The sequence below is a fragment of the Apium graveolens genome, chromosome 7, assembly GCF_009905375.1.
Source record: "Apium graveolens cultivar Ventura chromosome 7, ASM990537v1, whole genome shotgun sequence".
Classification (NCBI taxonomy): domain Eukaryota; kingdom Viridiplantae; phylum Streptophyta; class Magnoliopsida; order Apiales; family Apiaceae; genus Apium; species Apium graveolens.
The window spans coordinates 4,017,605-4,026,585 of NC_133653.1; positions in this window are offsets into that span (position 1 = coordinate 4,017,605).

Genomic DNA, 8,981 nt, shown 5'->3' on the forward strand with positions numbered 1-8,981 from the left:
TATAAATCCATAGGGACAAATTATGAAAGGAAATCCAAAAACCGGGCCGTCTAAATTTTTGCTCCATACCTCGTGTACTACCCCTACGAGAATTATTCGGAAACCGAGTTCCATTCGTTTTAGCTCCGATTCACTTCCGGACGACCACGAATGGACGCGAATGCAATTTTATAAATCCATAGGGACAAATTATTAAAAGAAATCCAAAAAATTGGCCGCCTAAATTTTTGCTCCTTACCTTGTGTACTACCCCCACGAGGATTATTCGGAAATCGAGTTCCATTCATTTCAGCTCCGATTCACTTTCGGAGGAGCCCGAATGGACGCGAATGCAATTTCATAAATCCATAGGGACAAATTATGAAAATAAATCCAAAAAATGGTCCACCTCAATTTTTGCTCCATACCTCGTGTACTACCTACCCCCACGAGGATTATTCGGAAACCGAGTTCCATTCGTTTCAGCTCCGATTCACTTCTGGACGACCCCGAATGGACGCGAATGCAATTTCATAAATCCATAGGGACAAATTATGAAAAGAAATCCAAAAAACGGGCCGCCTCAATTTTTACTCCTTACCTCGTGTACTATCCTCTCCGAGGATTATTCGGAAACCGAGTTCCATTCGTTTCTGCTTCGATTCACTTTCGGACGACGCCGAATGGACGCGAATGCAATTTCATAAATCCATAGGGATAAATTATGAAAAGAAATCCAAAAAACTGGCCGCCTCAATTTTTTCTCCATACCTCGTGTACTACCCCCTACGAGGATTATTCGGATACCGAGTTCCATTCGTTTCAGCTCCGATTCACTTCCGGACGACCCGGAATGGACGCGAATGCAATTTCATAAATCCATAGGGACAAATTATGAAAAGAAATCCAAAAAATGGGCTGCCTCAATTTTTGTTCCATACCTCGTGTACTACCCCCTACGAGAATTATTCGGAAACCGAGTTCCATTCGTTTCAGCTCCGATTCACTTCCGGACGACCCCAAATGGACGCGAATGCAATTTCATAAATCCATAGGGACAAATTATAAAAAGAAATCCAAAAAATGGGCCGCCTAAATTTTTGCTCCTAACCTTGTGTACTACCCCCCACGATTATTATTCGGAAATCGAGTTCCATTCCTTTCAGCTCGGATTCACTTCCGGAGGAGCCCGAATGGACGTGTATACAATTTCATAAATCCATAAGGACAAATTATGAAAATAAATCCAAAAAATGGGCCGCCTCAATTTTTGCTCCATACCTTGTGTACTACCCCCTACGAGGATTATTTGGAAACCGAGTTCCATTCGTTTTAGCTCCGCTCCGCTTCACTTCTGGACGACCCGGAATGGACGCGAATGCAATTTTATAAATCCATAGGGACAAATTATGAAAGGAAATCCAAAAAACGGGCCGTCTTAATTTTTGCTCCATACCTCGTGTACTACCCCCTACGAGAATTATTCGGAAACCGAGTTCCATTCTTTTTAGCTCCGATTCACTTCCGGACGACCACAAATGGACGGGAATGCAATTTTATAAATCCATAGGGACAAATTATTAAAAGAAATCCAAAAAATGGGCCGCCTAAATTTTTGCTCCTTACCTTGTGTACTACCCCCACGAGGATTATTCAGAAATCGAGTTCCATTCATTTCAGCTCCGATTCACTTCCGGAGGAGCCTGAATGGACGCGAATGCAATTTCATAAATCCATAGGGACAAATTATGAAAATAAATCCAAAAAATGGTCCACCTCAATTTTTGCTCCATACCTCGTGTACTACCGACCCCCACGAGGATTATTCGGAAACTGAGTTCCATTCGTTTCAGTTCCGATTCACTTCTGGACGACCCCGAATGGACGCGAATACAATTTCATAAATCCATAGGGACAAATTATAAAAAGAAATCCAAAAAACGGGCCACCTCAATTTTTACTCCTTACCTCGTGTACTACCCCCTACGAGGATTATTCGGAAACCGAGTTCCATTCGTTTCAGCTCCGATTCACTTCCGGACGACCACGAATGGACGCGAATGCAATTTCATAAATCCATAGGGACAAATTATTAAAAGAAATCCAAAAAATGGGCTGCCTAAATTTTTGCTCCTTACCTTGTGTACTACCCCCACGAGGATTATTCGGAAATCGAGTTCCATTCATTTCAGATCCGATTCACTTCCGGAGGAGCCCGAATGGACGCGAATGCAATTTCATAAATCTATAGGGACAAATTATGAAAATAAATCCAAAAAATGGTCCACCTCAATTTTTGCTCCATACCTCGTGTACTACCTACCCCCCACGAGGATAATTCGGAAACCGAGTTCCATTCGTTTCAGCTCCGATTCACTTCTGGACGACCCCGAATGGACGCGAATGCAATTTCATAAATCCATAGGGACAAATTATGAAAAGAAATCCAAAAAATGGGCCGCCTCAATTTTTACTCCTTACCTCGTGTACTACCCCCTACGAGGATTATTCGGAAACCGAGTTCCATTCCTTTCTGCTTCAATTCACTTTCGGACGACCCTGAATGGACGCGGATGCAATTTCATAAATCCATAGGGATAAATTATGAAAAGAAATCCAAAAAACTGTCCGCCTCAATTTTTGCTCCAAACCTCATGTACTACCCCTTACGAGGATTATTTGGAAACCGAGTTATATTCGTTTCAGCTCCGATTCACTTCCGGACGACCCGGAATGGACGCGAATGCAATTTCATAAATCCATAGGGACAAATTATGAAAAGAAATCCAAAAAATGGGCTGCCTCAATTTTTGTTCCATACCTCGTGTACTACCCCCTACGAGAATTATTCGGAAACCGAGTTCCATTCGTTTCAGCTCCGATTCACTTCCGGACGACCCCGAATGGAAGCGAATGCAATTTCATAAATCCATAGGGACAAATTATGAAAAGAAATCCAAAAAATGGGCCGCCTAAATTTTTGCTCCTAACCTTGTGTACTACCCCCCACGATTATTATTCGGAAATCGAGTTCCATTCCTTTAAGCTCGGATTCACTTCCGGAGGATCCCGAATGGACGCGAATACAATTTCATAAATCCATAAGGACAAATAATGAAAATAAATCCAAAAAATGGGCCGCCTCAATTTTTGCTCCATACCTCGTGTAGTACCTACCCCCTACGAGGATTATTCGGATACCACCGAGTTCCATTCGTTTCAGCTCCGATTCACTTCCGGACAACCCCGAATGGACGCGAATGCAATTTCATAAATCCATAGGGACGAATTATGAAAAGAAATCCAAAAAATGGGCCGCCTCAATTTTTGCTCCATACCTGGTGTATTACCCCCTACAATTATTATTCGAAAACCTAGTTCCATTCGTTTCAGCTCCGATTCACTTCTGGACGACCCCGAATGGACGCGAATGCAATTTCATAAATCCATAGGGACAAATTATGAAAAGAAATCCAAAAATGGGCTGCCTCAATTTTTACTCCTTACCTCGTGTACTACCCCCTACGAGGATTATTCGGAAACCGAGTTCCATTCGTTTATGCTTCGATCCACTTTCGGACGACCCCGAATGTACGCGAATGCAATTTCATAAATCCATAGGGATAAATTATAAAAAGAAATCCAAAAAACGGGCCGCCTCAATTTTTGCTCCATAACTCGTGTACTACCCCCTACGAGGATTATTCGGAAACCGAGTTCCATTCGTTTCAGCTCCGATTCACTTCCGGACAATCCCCAATGGACGCGAATGCAATTTAATAAATCCATAGGCACGAATTGTGTAAAGAAATCCAAAAAATGGGCCGCCTCAATTTTTGCTCCATACCTCGTGTACTACCCCCTACGAGGATTATTCGGAAACCGAGTTCCATTCGTTTCAACTCCGATTCACTTCCGGACGACCCGAATGGACGCGAATGCAATTTCATAAATCCAAAGAGACAAATTATGAAAAGAAATCCAAAAAACGGGCCGCCTCAATTTTTACTACTTACCTCGTGTATTACCCCCTACGAGGATTATTCGGAAACCGAGTTCCATTCGTTTCAGCTTCGATTCACTTCCGGACGACCCCGAATGGACGCGAATGCAATTTCATAAATCCATAGGGATAAATTATGAAAAGAAATTCAAAAAACGGGCCACCTCAATTTTTGCTCCATACCTCGTGTACTACCCCCTACGAGGATTATTCGGAAACCGAGTTCCATTCGTTTCAGCTCCGATTCACTTCCGGACGACCCCGAATGGACGCGAATGCAATTTCATAAATCCATAGGGACAAATTATGAAAATAAATCCAAAAAATGGGCCGCCTCAATTTTTGCTCCATACCTCGTGTACTACCCTCTACTAGAATTATTCGGAAACCGAGTTCCATTCATTTCAGCTCTGTTTCACTTCCGGACGACCCCGAATGGACGCGAATGCAATTTCATAAATCCATAGGGACAAATTATGAAAATAAATCCGAAAAATGGGCCGCCTCAATTTTTGCTCCGTACCTCGTGTACTACCTACCCCCTACGTGGATTATTCGGATACCACCGAGTTCCATTTGTTTCAGCTCCGATTCACTTCCGGACGACCCTGAATGGACGCGAATGCAATTTCATAAATCCACAGGGACGAATTATGAAAAGAAATCCAAAAAATGGGCCACCTCAATTTTTGCTCCATACCTGGTGTATAACCCCCTATGAGGATTATTCGGAAACCGAGTTCCATTCGTTTCAGTCCCGATTCACTTTTGGACGACCCCGAATGGACGCGAATGCAATTTCATAAATCCATAGGGACAAATTATGAAAAGAAATCCAAAAAATGGGCCGCCTCAATTTTTACTTCTTACCTCGTGTACTACCCCCTACGAAGATTATTCGGAAACCGAGTTCCATTCGTTTATGCTTCGATTCACTTCCGGACGACCCCGAATGAACGCAAATGCAATTTCATAAATCCATAGGGACAAATTATGAAAAGAAATCCAAAAAACGCGCCGTCTCAATTTTTGCTCCATACCTCGTGTACTACCCACTACGAGGATTATTAGGAAACCGAGTTCCATTCGTTTCTGCATCGATTCACTTCCGCACGACCTCGAATGGACGCGAATGCAATTTCATAAATCCATAGGGATAAATTATGAAAAGAAATCCAAAAAATGGGCCCCCTCAATTTTTGCTCCATACCTCGTGTACTACCCCTACGAGGATTATTCGGAAACCGAGTTCCATTCGTTTCAGCTACGATTCACTTCCGGACGACCCCGAATGGACGCGAATGCAATTTCATAAATCCATAGGGATAAATTATGAAAAGAAATTCAAAAAACGGGCCACCTCAATTTTTGCTCCATACCTCGTGTACTACCCCCTACGAGGATTATTCGGAAACCGAGTTCCATTCGTTTCAGCTCCGATTCACTTCCGGACAACCCCGAATGGACGCGAATGCAATTTCATAAATCCATAGGGACGAATTATGAAAAAAAATCCAAAAAATGGGCTGGCTCAATTTTTGTTCCATACCTCGTGTACTACCCCCTACGAGAATTATTCGGAAACCGAGTTCTATTCGTTTCAGCTCCGATTCACTTCCGGACGACCCCGAATGGAAGCGAATGCAATTTCATAAATCCATAGGGACAAATTATGAAAAGAAATCCAAAAAATGGGCCGCCTAAATTTTTGCTCCTAACCTTGTGTACTACCCCCCACGATTATTATTCGGAAATCGAGTTCCATTCCTTTCAGCTCGGATTCACTTCCGGAAGATCCCGAATGGACGCGAATACAATTTCATAAATCCATAAGGACAAATTATTAAAATAAATCCAAAAAATGGGCCGCCACAATTTTTGCTCCATACCTCGTGTAGTACCTACCCCCTACGAGGATTATTCGGATACCACCGAGTTCCATTCGTTTCAGCTCCGATTCACTTCCGGACGACCCCGAATGGACGCGAATGCAATTTCAGAAATCCATAGGGACGAATTATGAAAAGAAATCCAAAAAATGGGCCGCCTCAATTTTTGCTCCATACCTGGTGTATTACCCCCTACAATTATTATTCGAAAACCTAGTTCCATTCGTTTCAGCTCCGATTCACTTCTGGACGACCCCGAATGGACGCGAATGCAATTTCATAAATCCATAGGGACAAATTATGAAAAGAAATCCAAAAATGGGCTGCCTCAATTTTTACTACTTACCTCGTGTACTACCCACTACGAGGATTATTCGGAAACCGAGTTCCATTCGTTTATGCTTCGATCCACTTCCGGACGACCCCGAATGTACGCGAATGCAATTTCATAAATCCATAGGGATAAATTATAAAAAGAAATCCAAAAAATGGGCCGCCTGAATTTTTGCTCCATAACTCGTGTACTACCCCCTACGAGGATTATTTGGAAACCGAGTTCCATTCGTTTCAGCTCCGATTCACTTCCGGACAACCCCCAATGGACGCGAATGCAATTTAATAAATCCATAGGCACGAATTGTGTAAAGAAATCCAAAAAATGGGCCGCCTCAATTTTTGCTCCATACCTCGTGTACTACCCCCTACGAGGATTATTCGGAAACCGAGTTCCATTCGTTTCAACTCCGATTCACTTCTGGACGACCCGAATGGACGCGAATGCAATTTCATAAATCCAAAGAGACAAATTATGAAAAGAAATCCAAAAAACGGGGCGCCTCAATTTTTACTACTTACCTCGTGTATTACCCCCTACGAGGATTATTCGGAAACCGAGTTCCATTCGTTTCAGCTTCGATTCACTTCCGGACGACCCCGAATGGACGCGAATGCAATTTCATAAATCCATAGGGATAAATTATGAAAAGAAATTCAAAAAATGGGCCACCTCAATTTTTGCTCCATACCTCGTGTACTACCCCCTACGAGGATTATTCGGAAACCGAGTTCCATTCGTTTCAGCTCTGATTCACTTCCGGACGACCCCGAACGGACGCGAATGCAATATCATAAATCCATATGGACAAATTATGAAAATAAATCCAAAAAATGGGCCACCTCAATTTTTGCTCCATACCTCGTGTACTACCCTCTACGAGAATTATTCGGAAACCGAGTTCCATTCGTTTCAGCTCCGTTTCACTTCCGGACGACCCCGAATGGACGCGAATGCAATTTCATAAATCCATAGGGACAAATTATGAAAATAAATCCGAAAAATGAGCCGCCTCAATTTTTGCTCCGTACCTCGTGTACTACCTACCCCCTACGTGGATTATTCGGATACCACCGAGTTCCATTTGTTTCAGCTCCGATTCACTTCCGGACGACCCTGAATGGACGCGAATGCAATTTCATAAATCCACAGGGACGAATTATGAAAGGAAATCCAAAAAATGGGCCGCCTCAATTTTTGCTCCATACCTGGTGTATAACCCCCTATGAGGATTATTCGGAAACCGAGTTCCATTCGTTTCAGTTCCGATTCACTTTTGGACGACCCCGAATGGACGCGAATGCAATTTCATAAATACATAGGGACAAATTATGAAAAGAAATCCAAAAAACGGGCTGCCTCAATTTTTACTTCTTACCTCGTGTAATACCCCCTACGAAGATTATTCGGAAACCGAGTTCCATTCGTTTATGCTTCGATTCACTTCCGGACGACCCCGAATGGACGCAAATGCAATTTCATAAATCCATAGGGACAAATTATGAAACGAAATCCAAAAAACGGGCCGCCTCAATTTTTGCTCCATACCTCGTGTACTACCCCCTACGAGGATTATTCGGAAACCGAGTTCCATTCGTTTCTGCATCGATTCACTTCCGGACGACCTCGAATGGACGCGAATGCAAATTCATAAATCCATAGGGATAAATTATGAAAAGAAATCCAAAAAATGGGCCGCCTCAATTTTTGCTCCATACCTCGTGTACTACCCCTACGAGGATTATTCGGAAACCGAGTTCCATTCGTTTCAGCTACGATTCACTTCCGGACGACCCCGAATGGACGCGAATGCAATTTCATAAATCCATAGGGATAAATTATGAAAAGAAATTCGAAAAACGGGCCACCTCAATTTTTGCTCCATACCTCGTGTACTACCCCCTACGAGGATTATTCGGAAACCGAGTTCCATTCGTTTCAGCTCCGATTCACTTCCGGACAACCCCAAATGGACGCGAATGCAATTTCATAAATCCATAGGGACAAATTATGAAAATAAATCCAAAAAATGGGCCGCCTCAATTTTTTCTCCATACCTCGTGTACTACCCTCTACGAGAATTATTCGGAAACCGAGTTCCATTCGTTTCAGCTCCGTTTCACTTCCGGACGACCCCGAATGGACGCGAATGCAATTTCATAAATCCATAGGGACAAATTATGAAAATAAATCCAAAAAATGGGCCGCCTCAATTTTTGCTCCGTACCTCGTGTACTACCTACCCCCTACGTGGATTATTCGGATACCACCGAGTTCCATTGATTTCAGCTCAGATTCACTTCCGGACGACCCCGAATGGACGCGAATGCAATTTCATAAATCCACAGGGACGAATTATGAAAGGAAATCCAAAAAATGGGCCACCTCAATTTTTGCTCCGTACCTGGTGTATTACCCCCTACAATTATTATTCGAAAACCTAGTTCCATTCGTGTCAGCTCCGATTCACTTATGGACGACCCCGAATGGACGCGAATGCAATTTCATAAATCCATAGGGACAAATTATGAAAAGAAATCCAAAAATGGGCTACCTCAATTTTTACTCCTTACCTCGTGTACTACCCCCTACGAGGATTATTTGGAAACCGAGTTCCATTCATTTCAGCTCCGATTCACTTCCGGACAACCCCCAAAGGACGCGAATGCAATTTAATAAATCCATAGGCACGAATTATGTAAAGAAATCCAAAAAATGGGCCGCCTCAATTTTTGCTCCATACCTCGTGTACTACCCCCTACGAGGATTATTCGGA